The sequence below is a fragment of the Macrobrachium rosenbergii genome, chromosome 30 (genome assembly GCF_040412425.1).
Source record: "Macrobrachium rosenbergii isolate ZJJX-2024 chromosome 30, ASM4041242v1, whole genome shotgun sequence".
Lineage (NCBI taxonomy): Eukaryota > Metazoa > Arthropoda > Malacostraca > Decapoda > Palaemonidae > Macrobrachium > Macrobrachium rosenbergii.
Genome location: NC_089770.1, coordinates 32,494,260 through 32,511,221, shown reverse-complemented (window position 1 = coordinate 32,511,221; position 16,962 = coordinate 32,494,260). Strand labels below are relative to the sequence as shown.

The following is a 16,962-nucleotide window of genomic DNA, read 5'->3' as shown; positions in this document are numbered from 1 at the left end:
CCTCTCCTGGATTCTGATGTGGCTACGATACAGTACTCTCAACATGGAAAGCATTTCTACAAGAGATTTTAATACAACATTCAAAGTTAGCAGTGCTCTACTTGCATTGTTCCAACATTCATGTATGCACCCCTACAACCACATCAGCAGACTGAGAAAGATTCAACCTCTTTAGGCACTACAGACGCAATTCCTTACATTCACAATACTTTAAACAAATACCTGATCAGCCCAGACAAATTGAAATTCATGTAGTCAAAAGGCTGGAGAGGAATCAAAAAGTAATTAATGTAAAATGACAATTTTCCATTTACAAATGCTCCATTTACAATTGAGCTATTTATATTTTCGACGTTATATTGGAATAAAAAGTATTCACTAGAAATCTTTAATTTTTATCTGTTCAGAATTTGTGACATGTGATGTGATCCACTCTATCGCAATTCTACCACCAACAGTCCTGCGGTTTTTAGATAGAGGTTAGAATAAAGAATTTAAGCTAAAGGCCAGGCCTCAGGACCTATGAGGTCATTCAGCACAGAAACTGAAATTGAGAGTAGAAAAGTTTGAGGTTAACAGGAGGAAAACCTCGCAGTTGCACTGTTGAAGCAACTGTTAGAAGAGGGTGTAAAGTAAGATGAAACAAAGATATTAACAGAGGTGCAGTATAAGGAATGAAAGGGGTTGCAGCTAGGGGCCGAAGGGACGCTTCAAAAAAAACTTAAGTAAAGCCTACTGTGCGATTTTTTAATACAGAATACATATTCACCCATATGATCAAAGATGATTCTTATGTCTACATCATTTTGATGACAGAGGAAAAAACTTCCTGTCGGAATGGTATTTTAATTCTCATTCATTAAACCCCCTATACTTTTTACCTTACAGTAAATCGAATAACCTATGGAACAAATATCTTACGAAAAAATAGCTAAGGAATGCAATGAATAACGCAAACGAGTAGGCTATATGTGATGTGCATTGTATAAGTTTTTAAACTGATTAATTTACAACAGCAATAGCTTCATTTGGTAGTAGAGGAAATGACCCAAATTTGGAAAGCTTCAAGTTTTATTCATTAATATTTGGAATTTATTTTTTACCTTTCTATGACAATTTAAATATTTATAATTCGGTTGAACATACAAAAAATTCTATGAATTTTGTGAGAATGATGGGAAAACGGTGAAAAAAATCATAATGTACCTAAAGACATGCAAAGGAAACTTGCTGTATGACGTATTATAAGAGTCATGCAAACCAATATAACCCAGAAAGTCAGTCTCCACAGCAAGAACACTGTAGGTTCTTCGCCTTGAAACAATCTCCACCAGATGCATGAGCATTCCCGTCCTATCATCAAAGTGATTAGGGAGAGGTCCCCCAAGTATATTACCCAGATCACCTCAGGAAATTCTATCACAGTGAAATATGAGAGCCTGGTTATGGTCAGTATGTTAAGATTGACAGTTTATTTGGTTTCATTCAGGTTATTCACGGAAAATTATAAAAATGACAAACTACACTTACATGACCACCCTCTAATTGACCAAAAATTTCTGAAAAACTAACACTTCAGAAACTGCAGTTTCCAATAATTTTGACAGACCTTGTGATTCTTGCCCTGAAGGAAAAGAAGACTCTGCTGCAGGACACGGGCCTAAAAAATTCTGGTCGTGATTTGGCACAACACCTAATTCCCTTTTTCCTATCCAAGAATTCCTTTTCATGGTTTCCACAGACACATTAGTCAATCACACTCAGCCCAAAACGTCTGGTCATTCTCCCAGTACCCTTAACAGGAAGTTCTGACAGTCTGACTTGCCCCTTTCAATAACTTAACAGCGAACTACGACAGCAAACTTAAGTCTGACCCAACAACTTCCGAGGGACGAAGTGAAGCAATAAGCACAGGACTTGATTCTATGAAGTACTCACAACCCCTACTTGTAGAGCAAGCATGGTGACTGCCAGTCCCTTCTGTACCCTGTACCCTCGAACTGCTGACAAGTGGGAAAAAAAGATGTGTCACACCAAAGAAACCAAAGACAAAGACTCACGTGCAAGGTGACAGGCATTCTCCTCTTCTTGGAAGACAGGTGTTGACGTCTGCAATCAAAAGGACAGTCATTAGTCAAGATATTACATTAACCCCTACAAAGACTTTCATACTGACAAATGTCATGCTTATGTAAATGTGAGAATTTGCAATGGAATATGACATTTAGGCCAGAGGTCAAGAACTGGGACCTACAAGGTCATTCAGCAATGAAAGGAAAATTAAAAGTAGAAAAGTTCAAAAGGAGTAACAGGAGGAACCCTTGCAGTTTTACTATGAAAAAATTGTTAGGAGGGGGTGGAAAGTAGGATGGAAGAATAAAAACGGAGGTACAGTAGAAGGAATGAAAGGGGTTGCAGCTATGTGTCGAAGGACACTGCAAAGAACAAAGTAATGCCTACAGTGCACCACGTGAGATGCACTGATGGCACTACCTCCCCTGCAAGGGCTTCTCTAGTAAAGGTCGATGCTGATGAAATATATTTCGTTTAAGCCACTGTTGAGGTTTTTCAAGCCCATTGAAGAAACACAACATTAAGAAAAAACACTGTTGCAAATGTAGGTCATGGCGTGTTTCAGCCAACAGTAGTCTTATCACTGAAATCCCCTTATGAAGGTGAATAAGGATAGAGCTCACTTCTGATTCAGAAAACGAACCATTTCCACCCTTAAGTTCCACTAATGTTCTGCATGACCTTAAGTATCTAATTTATGTATGTCATGCCTTAGAACCAAGATACAGGTATAAGTGTGAGGTAAAACCAGGAGGTTGCCTCAGTTTTGTTTCATCTTCTGATGCATAAATTCCTTCAATTGTGAGATACAATGCAGCGAAGGCGTAAGAGGCAGCGTCTACAAACTTAATTTATTCAAAACAACAAGAGAAAGTTCACGGGCTCTTGCAAGCGGAAAAACAGTGCCTGATATGAGGCGAACAGCAAAGATTAATATACAGTCAAATGCGTTTGTTCGAGAATGGAGAATGGCACATAATCTTATATACAAGTTGCGAACAGTTATGATATAGCTGGAAAGCTGAAATTGTATTGCCCCTATAAGAATGATACATCTGACGTGACATGAATATGGACGACAATATACATAAAAAGGATGCATGGTGTTGGCTGTGTTTCTTATTAAAGGTCACCACTAACGTTGTTATATCTGCGCAGTTATGCCTGCACAGTCGACATGTTCAGGCAAAAGTGAACTCACTAATGTTCAGTTGTATCTGCGAAGTTATGCCTGCACAGTCAGCTTGTGCAGGCAAAACTGAACCCACCAACGTTCAGTTTTGCCTGCACAGGCATAACTGTGCAGTTTGTGGGTTCAGTTTTGCCTGAACATGCTTAACTTTGCAGGTATAACAATGTTAGTGGCGGCCTTATGCGCATATGCGTGGCGCCTATGTCAGAAATGCCTCTTGTGAGGAGCAGATGCCCCAGGGTATGAGTTCAGATGGCCAGGTAAGATCGACGATTGTGTAGGTCCCTGTGGGACCCCACATCATCTGCCATTATTTTTATTTTGGTGAAATTGTAGTCAAAATTTGTCATCTGGATTTTTTTTTTTTTTTTTTTGCAGGACAACTGAAAAGATTACAGGTTGATGAATTTTAACCATCTGAAGATAGAAGACAGACACTTTGCACTCGACATATTTGGGTGCGGGGTTAGATGAAAAATGTGGAAAGATGACGACAAAAACGCATTGCATTTTTCACTTCAGGGAAAGAGTTACACAAAAAAACTATGTTTGCACTCTTATTTCCCTTTGCATTTGGGGAGTGTTTGGTTCCCAGCCTGGTAATAATCATTTACATAAAAATATATGTCACATCTTGACACGAGGCTTTATTCTATTAAAGTGCGGAGTGTAAACTACAGTTCTAGAATAGACAGCATACAAATACTGCTTTCGTACAATGATTCATAGATATATTTGCATATCTCATAGATATCTTACTTTACAAGTTTCACTTACCATCCCCCTTCTTAAGAAAAGGAGATCAAACAACAAGACAAAACTTTAAGAACATAATCAGCACATCAGGGTACCTGCAACATCACTGGCATCAGCACATGCAATATAGGAAATGGCATAACAAAACACAAATGGGATCAAAAATTCAAAACAAGACCTTCTCATAGAGACCAATTGAACGCATCATTCAAGAGAGATAACTTTACTAACACAGTTTTAAACAATAGCAACTTAAAGATTTAGTCTTTCTGGAGCTTTAATTGTTCTGCCAGACTTTGTTTTTATAATGTCTTGACACATTAGGAGCTTTACATGGAGACTGAACATCTCTACTATTTATGTTACTAGCATTGGCATCAATATCAACTGGGACAGGACTCTCAGAACTGAAATAAGGGACTTCTGGAGACTTATCTCTAGATTTTATAGATTTTCTTAGAAGTCTATTTCTACAGTATGTTCCTCCACTACATAACTATGATCACTAAGCTTTTTACTGACAGTGGCCTGTTCCACTCTTCTGTTTTATTGTCAATGGGTTGAACGCTAACAGTCTCCAATACATAAGGGTTTCAACTGCTTTCTGTTTGATTAACGATCAGCAACAGCAATCTTTTGTCAATCAGCTTTCTCCTTTCCTTTCCAATGGAAAAGTTAGATGACATGAGGCAATTGCTAACTGTAGGAATCAATGTTTTAGTATGTCTACCCATTAAGCGCTGTACAGGGATAGTTTCTAAGCCTTCATGAGGAGTATTTCTCAGGTTCAGAAGTCCCAAGTACGGATCTTCTTGGGCTTTCTTACACTTTTTCATTAGATTTTTAGCAATTTTAACTGCTGCTTCAGCTGCACCATTGGCTTTGCTATTTCCAGGACTTATAGGTTCATGAGAAAATCCCCACTTTCGAGCAAAGTCATCAAACAGATGAGAAGAATTTTGTGGACCATTATCTGAAATCAAAACATCAGGAACGCCATGACGAGCAAAATGATGTTTTAATTTTGTGATCACAGCATCAGATGTAGTTTCTGACAGACAATCAACTTCAAAAAACTGACTGTACTAATCAACAGTGACTAGGTAGTTTCTTCCTTCAATAGTAAATATCTCAGATCCTTCTTTTTGCCAAGGGAGAGAGGGTACGTCATGGAGATGTAGTGGCTCTTCAGGCTGTTTATAGGAGTAACCGGCACACACATCACAAGATTCAACAAATTGTCTAATTTCTGCAGAAATTCCTGGCCAATATATTAGTTCTCGGGCTCGGCGTAGACAAGAGTTTATACCAGAATGTACCCTCTGTTTCATTTCATACCTCATAGATGTCAGAATGACTATACGTTCACCACGAAGAATTATTCCATCTTGTACTGACAGTTCATCTCTGTAACTGAAATAGGGTGTAAGGGACTGCGGTATTAAAGACTTATTTTGAGGTCAACCTTCTATGATAGTCTGAGTGTCTAAAAGGTATTATCAGATTGTGTTTTTGCTCTAATTTCATCAAGACGATAAGGCTTAAATGACGAAAATGACAGACTGTTGACAGATACAGCTTCTTCACACTTCAAACTAGATGTAGGGGCACGAGACAGTGCATCAGCAATTGGAATATCCTTGCCAGATTTGTAGACTACTTCAAAATTGTATTCTTGAACACGAAGAAGTATTGCTTGTAACCGTTTAGGTGCACACATAAGAGGTTTCCTAACAATAAATACTAATGGTTGGTGGTCAGTGAATACCGTCACAAAACGACCAAAAGTGAAATGATGAAATTTGTTCAAACCATACTGAATTGCAAGCATCTCCTTTTCAATTTGAACATAATTTCTTTCAGCATTTGTGAGCTCGGCTTGCAAAGGCAATAGGCTTTCCTTCTTGCGTCAGTGTTGAGCCTAAACCATACTCAGATGCATCATTTTCGAGCGTCAACTCTGTTAGGATCATAGTATGCAAGAACTGGACTATTCACAATCATTTCTTTAAGACATATAAACGCTTCTGCTTGGCACTGCGACCAATTCCAAGGGACATCCTTTTTGAGCAAATTATGAAGTGGATGTAAATCATCAGTTAAACGAGGTAAAAACTTTGCCATATAGTTTACCATACCAAGGAGCCGACGTAATTCTTCATGAGTCTGGGATATAGCTTTCATTTTCTCAGGATCAGACCTAAGACCATCTTTGGTAATGACATGACCCATAAAGGAAATGTTATCAGTTTGGGGCACCAATTTCTCCTTGTTAAGTTTTGCATTTTGTTCATGACACCTTTTAAGAAAAGATTCAAGATTACGGTCATGTTCATCTAGAGTTTTTCCATGCACAATGATACCATCAGCAATACAAACAACACCAGGTAAATCATTAAATGTATTAAGAATATGTTTCTGAAAAATTTCTGAAGAAACACTAAGACCAAAGGGAGTCGCAGCCATCTAATTCTACCAAAACATGTTTGGAAAGTAGTCAACAGGCTTGATGCCTCATCAAGTTATCACTTGCCAATAGCCAGATGCTAAGTCAGCTTTAGAAAATACAGTAGACTTCCCTAACTCATGCAAAGTATCATCAAGAACTGGTAGAGTAAAATGTTCACGCAATAAGACTTTGTTTAGATCTTTTGGATCAAGGCAAACTCTTATGTCACCATTTCTTTTATGCACTATGACTAACTGACCCAGGGAGTAGGGTGCCCCACAGGCACAATTACATCAAGGTTAACTAGTCTATCTAGTTCCTCTTTCAACTTCGGACGAACAGAAATAGGTACCCGACGATCAGGCATAACTACAAGATTAGCATCATCATACATTTAATTGTTGAACACAAGAAAAGGAACCTAATTTACCATCAGTGACATCTTTGAAATTGTCTTCTACATTAACAGAACATACTCTTTCAAAATTATCTTCACATACCTGAATTAACTTCATATGAATGCTTGACCTTTTTACCCAAAAGTGGTAAAAAATCATTTTCTACAACAATAAATTCTACAGAATACTTTCTTTGCGTTTGAGGATTAACAATATTCCTTCCACATATAGGCTATCTAATGGAGTTTTGTTTACTCTTATTCCAAGTGGACAACACTTTGCTAGTTTCTCAACATATCGAACATATTTTACAGGTAAAATGTTGAGAGTGGAACCAGTAACAATTTGAAAATTTACCTTTTCACCATCTATTAGCATACAACATTTGATATCCTTCAGAGAATTACCTTTATCAACAGCTTCAGTATAATTCACTCATTCAGCATCAGAAGATTCATTATCATCAACTTGATGTACATGTTTATATCTAACCTTTTGTTTGGCACAAGATCTAGCATTTTTATTTATAGAAAGTGGACATTTCAGAGCAAAATGATTTGTTTGTAGACATCTACATTTCTTTCCATAAGCTGGACACATGTCCTTCTTTAAAACATGCTTTTGACCACAGAACAGATTCTTTATTAACAGAATTATTTACAGGAACATTTTTAAGATACATAGGCTTAAATGACTTGGTACCTTGCTTTTGTAATAAAACAACTTTATGCACTTCAGCACTTTCAGGACATAGCACCTTATTCTTAAGGAAAGCATTCTCAGCAGCTTTACATATGTCAATGCACTTTTCTAAAGTAAGTTTTCTAACCTCAAGCAAGTCTTTTGGGCACTGGTGTCTTTTATCATAGAGTCTAAACAGTTATCACCGTAGCCACAAGTTTTAATTAGCAACCTCAAATCAAAAAGAACTTGTCAAATCCTTCACCTTCCTCTTGACAGCGACTGCTGAAAATGAAGCGTTCTTAAGTTTCGTTAACTTCACCAACAACGCATTCATCAAATTTACTTATGATTTCCGTAAGTTCTGGGTAAGTTCTATATATTAGCTCCGAGCCTGTTTTTACCTTTTCAACTGGTTTTTTCTACACTTTTAGGGGTTCTGATACTGGCGGTGCATCTGTTTGTTGTCGGCCACATCAGGGTTGCCAGGTCTGTCCTCTTTGAAACCTGCCTGTCCTTTATTTTTGAAGAAAAAAAGGACAGTCAAAAACTATCCTTTTCTGTCACTTTTTCACTTCCTCTTATATCTCTATTTCCAGGTCTTGTCAGTTTCATGTTATCACAAACAATTACAATGATTATAAAATTAATCAAAATCAAAAATATAAATACATCATCCCATTCAACTAATGCTACTATGAATTAACAGTTCAATATGTCAGTCACCATATTTGCTAAACACGTACCACTTTGAATGTTAACAACTTGCAGTCATTGCAAAGGTTGTCAGACTTGCATCAACTCGGCGAGGCGCCTCCAGTCCGCTTTTTTACAGATGTTCCTAATGATGTGACAAAGGGTCACAAAATATTGGATTAAATATACTGAATTTGGAATCTGCTTGTTTTCCTGCACCTGCTCCTCTTAACACAATATACACAGTATATATATATATATATATATATATATATATATATATATATATATATATATATATATATATATATATATATATATATATATATATATATATATATATATATGACTGTCCTTTTTTATCTCAAATGTCCTATTTTCAAATGACTACTGTCCATTTTTGTGCTCAAGCATCAGGCAACCCTGGGCCAAATGGAATGTCCCTTCACCATGTTTAGTACTGGGCCAGGGGGGGTTGGGTACCCCTACGTTAACAAGTTATTGCACTTGCCGGACGGGATATGAATCGTTCGAAACAGACTTTGCCGTGCTCTGTCTTGTGAAGATCGCGTATGGAAACCCCTTGTTGGATGGACTTCAGGGGTTAATTACAGGTTAATTACACTTGAGCGCCAAAAATTAAAGGTAAATTCATAATTAGCAACCAAATAACTGTAGAAAAAGTTAAGTTAGAAGGCAGTCACCGCCACAGAGCTACTATACAGTTCGGTAAATTTACAGTTTCGGTCAAATTCACATTTCCGATATAAAATTACATTTTCCCTAGCTTAAATAGTGTACTTTCAACGAATCTGACCTTTATTTCTACCGCAAATGATTAGATTTAGAGATACATGGCCGCCATGGGTACCGCTCTCAGTTTCGGGTGGTGCAAACGCGCTCTCGCGGCTTATGCACATTTTAAAAGATTGTTGCAAGCTCATATGTTCTGGCAAGCGGTAATATTGCGCTGCGTGCTTGCCACAGGGGTTACAGGGAACGAAATTTTACCCCTAACGTCTAGTTACAGTTTCGGTGAAATTCACGGCCGAAACTGCAATGTTACCCTTTTCGTTAACCACTTCACTTACCTTAAATAGATTCACGAAGAAAGGTATTCACAACCTGTGGAGTTCCATTGTAATGTCCATGGAAACAACCAATAGCCTCAAAGTAAGACAGAACACCCACTGCAGACGTGCACGACGGAATCCATGGCAGTCAACTGAAGCACACTTTTGTAGAAAGCCGGCTTATTCCAAAATCGCAGTTAATTGGATAATCTTGAAACAAAGTAACCAATCAGGTTTCAGCATTTGTACCGTACTTATAATTCATAACGAAAAACAAAAGAAGATTAGGCATTTTACCCACAATACATTGACAAAAACAAAAACGCATCAGCAGAAAAACTGACATGGCAGCATAAACACATCCTTGCGATAACAACAAGGCACAATATTCATCGGCAAGTATCTCCGTAACTCTTAATTTGCGGAAGATGCGAGTAAGTATTTCGTATGAATCATGACAAAAATATATGATAGCAAGTAAAAAAATATTAGATACCCGAATTTGATCGAACTTGTAATAATACCTACAGTTCTACCCAGTTCTGGCATCTTGAGGAGTATTAAACTGGAATCCATTGTAGACCTTCTGAGCGTCATCTGCCAAGGTGTCCAGAAATGGGGCAACCTGCACTTTCCGAGGCTTTGTTTGCAGCTCAGAAAGGGTTTCAAAAGTGTTCAATCTCTGTTTAAATATCTTCCAGCTCTCAAGAACGTTAGAAGACAGACTAAATTGTTCAGGTGGCTTAATACCAGGTACAATTCTGCTGGCACTGTGATTTTCAGTTTCATCATCAGACATTGTTAATTAGGCTGGGCTAGGCAGTCAGATCAGAGGGAAAAACTTGAATCATGAAGATCAGAGATATGTAGTAGCCCATCAGGCAGCAGAGAGTCCGCAAACACGGGCTAGGCTAATACTTACTTGATTTAAGCCTTCAGAGACATAATTTCAACTCTAGTTCATAGGCGAGTACAGGCTAAGTGGTTAAGTTAGACTAATGTAGGGTGGTTGCAGGCAGGCACATCACTAGGTAGGCTAGGTAAGTAGGTTAGGCAAAATTAGAATTTCTTCAGCAATTAGACTTGGTAGCCTAAATTACCTAGATACCAAAGACTGGCGACATCAGGAACTAAGCTTACCATCATAACATTACGCATAACCACGTAAGCCTATCAACGACAGTTATCAGTTAGTTCGGGAGTTAGCCTGACTAGCTATAGGCTATACTAACAGTAGCAGCTGGAGAGCGAAGACATATCTTAGCCGGACTTAGAGTAACTTACAGTTCTTAGCCTTTAATCCCACGTAAGTGACACCATGTTTGGCTCCCAGCCTGGTAATAACCATTTATGGGCACTACATAAAAAGAAATGTCACATATTGACACAATGGTTTACTTTGTAAACTTGCGGAGTGTAAACTATTATCTATTAGTCAGACAGCATACAAATACTGCTTTTGTACAATGATTCATAGATGTCATACTTGCATGTTTTATAGATATCTTACTTTACAAGTTTCACTTAACAGGAGGTTAGGTTAAAAAAAAAAAAAAAAAGGGGTGCAGAACAAGGACACAGACTACACTTCCCACCTTGGGGCAGTGAGGAATTAAAACAGAACGAAAATAAGTATCCATAATGCATTTGCCACACAGAGAGAGAGAGAGAGAGAGAGAGAGAGAGAGAGAGAGAGAGAGAGAGAGAGAGAGAGGGAATAAAACACAAAACAAAGACAACACTCTTCCCAAGCTGTGAATGTTACACACAGGAGAGAAACGTGTGTGGAAGTTACAATGAATGCAATTCCCACGGGGAGGGGAAGAGTGGTTTAAACATAGCAAGAGAGTCGTGAAAATTACAAAATGCATTACCCACAGTGGGTTGATGTTACAGACAAGAGTAAGATGTGAAAATTGAAAAAATACATTTCCCACAAACGAGTGATGTTACACAGCAAAAGAGCTGTCAATATTATAAAAATGCATTACCCACAGTGGGGGCGTGGTACTACGAACAGGAAGCTGTCACAAAAATGCATTTCCCACAGACTGGAGGAGAGTGATGTTACACAGCAGAGAACGCTGTGAAAATGACAACAATGCGTTTCCCACAGTGAGGGGAGGGGTATTACACATAGCAAAGAGAAAGCTGTGAAAATTACAAAATATGCATTTCCCACAATGGGAGTGGTTACACATAGCAGCAGAAAACTGAAAAAATGCATTTCTCACGGTGGGATAGAGTTCTGTTGAACACTGCAAAGAGAAGGCTCTGAAAATTGCAAAAATCCATTTACCAAAGTGGGAGAGTGGGTGTTACACACAGGAACAGAGCGAATACAAAAACGGCAAAACTGAAAACTAATAATGCGGTCCTCTGGTTCAAGAACTACCAAACTGCATTTTCTACTTATGAATAGAGTAGCCTAAACTAGTAGTTGCCGAACTAGAAGGCCGTGGTTGTGGTCCGCAATTTTACCTAAAGAATGCAATGTGATGTCAAAGGATCAAGTACCAGAAATTCAACGAAATCTGGAAACATATTAAACCATAAACCGTTAAATTCTTTTGTAATCTTAAATATCTGCCTGTGTTTTAAGGATTATTTTGCACGCTTCGGACGTTCTAAGTTTCTATCGCTGTCAAGTCTGACTGAATACCAGCACCCTCGCATAAGCGCAGTGTTCAGTACCTGCCCCACTGTTGCGGCTAAAAACAAATGACGATGCGTCAGCATCTCCAACATTCAATCTCACAGATGTCAGCGATAGTTTCGCACTATAATCTGTTTCATTCCATCTGACCACTCACTCACCAACGAAGGTTTTAAGTTTCTGTGGCATACGCTGATATGCATAGCTAGCTCGTGATCGGTTCAAGACAATGTTACAGATATCTTAGGCTTGCTGTGATAAGATGCAAACTATTTCCTCAGAAGTAAATCATCTGAAAGCTTATAAATACAAAGATCCTTCGCACCTTCTAATATAAGTCATAAGCATGCCGATTTATATCGATAATACAGGCTAACAATACAAGTTAAGTAGCCTATACCTTAGTTTAACCAGACCACTGAGCTGATTAACAGCTCTCCTAGGGCTGGCCCGAATTATTGGATTTATTTTACGTGGCTAAGAACCAGTTGGTTACCTAGCAACGGGACCTACAGCTTCTTGTGGAATCCGAGCCACATTATAGCGAGAAATGAACTTCTATCACCAGAAATAGATTCCTCTTATTCTTCATTGGCCGGTCGGAGATTCGAACTCGCTAGCTGAGAACAGAACCCACTACCAACGAAGAACTGCTAACAATACAAGCACATGAAATACGAAATTATATCAAATAGTCTACCCAGTTTAAACACAAGCGAATGTTGGGCTTTCAATAACATTTATCTCACTGTGGGTAAATAAAAAGACATCTGGCTATGTGAATAATAAATAGAAGGTATTTTAATTTCTTGCATATAAATTACACGAGTAGGCTAACGTTCAAAATATGAAATATTTTCCATGAGTGCCTGGGGTAGGTGAAAAGCACTGCTGCTGCAACATTGCCTAGAAACGGGACATTACAGTTAATATGTTTGCCAAATAACTTGAGCTAAAGTTTCACACCTCACTTGAGTTTATCACCCTTTGTGTGCTAACATATAAAGCATAAAAGGTTAGCATAGACTTATGTTTAAGGCATTGGAATGGTACTTAAAATGGAAAAAGTTTACAATGATAAAGTAATTTTGACTGATATATTGAAAATGTCCGTATGAAGGCCAGTAACATCGAATATCTGGCGAATTAATAGCAGCATGAGCCTATTTATCTTTCCTCCGCCAATGCTTCGTGTTCTAACGGTCGTCATTCAAGCTTATTTTTCCAGTTTACGTACGTGGATATAATTTTGGTATAAAGTGATTTTTTACAATCATGCAATGAAACTGTACAATGTCTAAAGTTTGAGTGACAAGGATTCGTTGTTACTTGAACAGTTGTAAAAGCATAGGTCGAAGAGTAGCGTGGCTTAGGTTATATTGTAATGAGATAAAAGTGTTTGATGTGAATAGACTGATACAAGCTCGTCTTTCTTGTGTTTGTATACGAATATCATCGATACAAATAGCCATATGATTAATAGACGATGGTGCGATTGTTCTTTTCTGTAAAACATTCAAATGTGGTCATTCTATGCCGGCTGTCCGCGGTGAGCTAGAATGTGGCAATCGCCGTTTTTCTATGTTTTTTTACTTGCTTTACAAGAATTTAAAATAATATTTTGTCGGCCGGCTGTAACTAAACTGTAATTGACCTTTGAAGGCTACACGACTTGAATTACCTAACGCAGGGTAGGTCTAAACCGGCATTCCGCGGCATGCCCCTCATAGCTAATACGGCAAAATTGTAACCAGTAAACACCTCTAGGGTACGTTAGGTTGGTATTTTTAGGGGTGTTTACTGGTTACAATTTTGCCGTATTAGCTATGGAGGGGGGGGGGGCTTGCTGCGGAATGCCGGCTTAGACCTACCCTGCGTTAGGTAATTCAAGTCGTGTAGTCTTCAAAGGTCAATTACAGTTCGACAAAATATTACCTTAATTTTTTGTAAAGCGAGTAAAATAACATAGGAAAACGTCAATTGCCACAGTCTAGCTCACAGCGGACAGCCGGCTTGGAATTACCTTCAAATGTTACTGTAGTTTTCAAATCACAATGAGCCAACGATACCAGCCACGGGTTACACATGCTCAATGCCACACTTCACCCGTGGGTGAAAAAAATGGGATGAAATCGGCTATATAGGCCTAATCATGTTCAGGAGGCCAGATCTCGCCATAAAAACTAAAATATCAAATAACGGTGTATAATAAAATATGCTATGTAATACCTGAAATTTGTCAATTAAATCGCAGGTCTCCTTCTCCCTTTCTCCATTTCCCTTGGCTGAAGGAGATGAAAAAAAAAAGCCGACAACGACTGTCATATTAATGAAATGAATTGAAGTTCTAAATGCGACCCCATTACCAGTCATCTAACTTCAACGCTCTCCAGCTTACCAGAAACATTTTCCGATATGCTGCCATGACCGGCAACAACCCCCTTATTATTTGCATTGAATATGAAACATTTCCTATTTGTGGCATCCGAAGATAAAAAGAGGTTATGATAAACCGACAAAATGTCATGGAATTGTCATGGTGGTCGACTGGAGGTGGTTCCTCGCTCTCCTACCGAAGATGGAGGTCTAATCTAGTTATCGATTCGTGCAAATGTAAAATGAGCACACAACGAAATATGAATTGAAAACGTTAAAATGCAGAATTCCGTTCAATTCAAGGGCTAGATAAGTGGATCTACTATCGTCAATTTCTAAACCAGTCATGTAGGCCTACATAAGGTATACTTACTTTCCTCTCTCAAAACTCTGTGATTCTTGTCGTCTCTCTCCCTTCTTCCCCACTCATTCAGGCTTTCATTTGCTAGTAAACCGACGACACTATTATCCGCCCTATGAATAACGGCAGGCTGGAGCCATCATCAAATTAGCGGGTTTTGGAACTTTGGTATCTCCCGATGGCTTCAGTTCTGTTTCCGGCAAGATCTCATCATATGGAAACAAGATGTCTCGGAGGACGAAGACCAACCAAATGCTTAACAGTTCCATAATGAAAAAATTACCACAAGAAGCAACAGCAAAAAATGAATAGATTCACCGGACACCACGACGTAACGCACACCTTTCACGGCCACAAGATAAGACTACACTGTCCACTGCAGCGCGAGGAAGCACAGCAGCGGTCCTTCAGCGGTTTGGGCCACAAATGACTGAAGTGGCCTATTCGGTATTCTACTGGTGTCTACAATGATGTTTACAAAATATAACATCGATTTGTGTAAATAATATTCGTGGTACTCTTTAAAGAAATCTTTTATGCTGCATTAACTGAAAAAAATTAAAAAACACGCTCTTCCTATGACCATAGCCTACGGTTCGCCACTGATTTTTTATTTATGTATCTATCATATATATATTGTCACTTTTATATAGCTAACCATGGAGATTTAATTGTTATTATTACTAAATCATTATTATTTTATTATTAAAATAGTTTAACCAGACCACTGAGCTGACCATCAGCTCTCATAGGGCTGGCCCGAAGGATTCGGACGAAATACCAGGTCTAGGCCATAGGCCTAGAACTGGGACCAAATAGGTCATTCGCGTGATGATGAATAAATGAAAATGAAGTTTAAAAGAAAAAACTGGCTCATGAGAAATTACATACCCGGTATTTTCCTATTTTTATATACCCATAGCATAAAAGTTTACATTGCAACAAAATGCCTAAAGATACACTTTCTAAGCCCACAGGAAGATCAACTTATGATACGTCATTAACGAAACCTTTCGAGATATCTAGAGTTTTAAGGCCGTTCTCTTTAACGCTTAATAGTAATTTTCCTGGATTTTAGCCAGACCCCTGATTTGATCCCTGAGAAGGAATAAAGCAAGTAGGTCCGAATGAATACCCTAAAAGTGGCAACTGATTGCTCAAGATCAAACTCTGCATCGTTGCAAGGTCCTTGCAAATTGCAGATCCCAGCCAGTAGCTTTGCTAAGGCTGAGTGCAAGATTAGAAATGAATCTGGTAACGTAAATCCTAAAATAAGTACAGTCACGTTCAAAACTTACGATACTCTCAAGTCTCAATCTAGATTTTCGGACAAATTGTCAACATAGAAAGCAACATCTGGCAACTACGGCATGGGGAGGGTGCCGCAGGCAGCATAGTTGCTGAGGAGTCACTGATTTAAAGGGACACGTTATCTTTCTAATTATCGTAGTGGCTTACTTGTGATTTCGGGCTCTATGTTTTTACTTGAGAAAAAGTTAAAAGTAAAAGCAAAATAACAAAAAGCAAAGCTTTTGCGTTATTAATTATGTATAGTTTCACTATTCAAGCTCTCATTTTGAATTAAATCACATTACTAGGCCTATTGGTCCTTGACATTTGTTTGTATTAAGTTGTTCATTGTAGGCTTAATGCCTACTTACCTTGCATATAATAAGTATTGATGCAAGTCTATTGTTATTTAACTGAATCGTAAAGGATAAAAGGAATAGAAACAATAATTCACATAAAGATTTTAATGAATTATGAAACGTGAAATGCCCTAAGAAACTAAATATAAATTATATTTCATGCAATCACGCAAGAACACAACGGAAATATGAAGCATAAAAATAGTCTCTCTTTCTCACAGTTAACAACAGTTCGTCAAATAATTTAATTTTCCTACTGTGTCTTACACATTATGATAGTGAATAAAAAGTAATAGTAAATTTATATTCCTTTGGTATAATATGAATTAATATTCCTTTGGTATAAAAGTAAATAAATTTCCCTTTTATAAAGATGAAATAATACATTATTAACCTATGACATAAATATGAATAACAAAAAATTAGTCTAATATTTAGTATGACCTCCATCATTGTCAATCACAGCTCTTAGTCTATTTGGCATTGAATCTACTAACCTTTGACAATAATTATTCATCCCTCTTTTCGGTCTTAATGACTCCCACACAGATAGGCAGTGTTTGATCAGTGCAGGTTTGGTTTTATTGTCCCAGTATCCCATT

The 16,962-nt window shown here is 38.0% G+C and overlaps 1 long non-coding RNA gene across 1 annotated transcript; it reads right to left on the bottom strand.

Moving 5' to 3' along the window:
- Positions 1-659: 659 nt before the first annotated feature.
- On the bottom strand, positions 660-15,123 carry LOC136855161 (uncharacterized). The gene is made up of 2 exons (XR_010857932.1): positions 14,724-15,123; positions 660-2,109 (listed from the first exon to the last, which is right to left on the bottom strand). It is a non-coding gene; the product is annotated as an uncharacterized lncRNA (long non-coding RNA).
- Between the last annotated feature and the right edge of the window lie 1,839 nt (positions 15,124-16,962).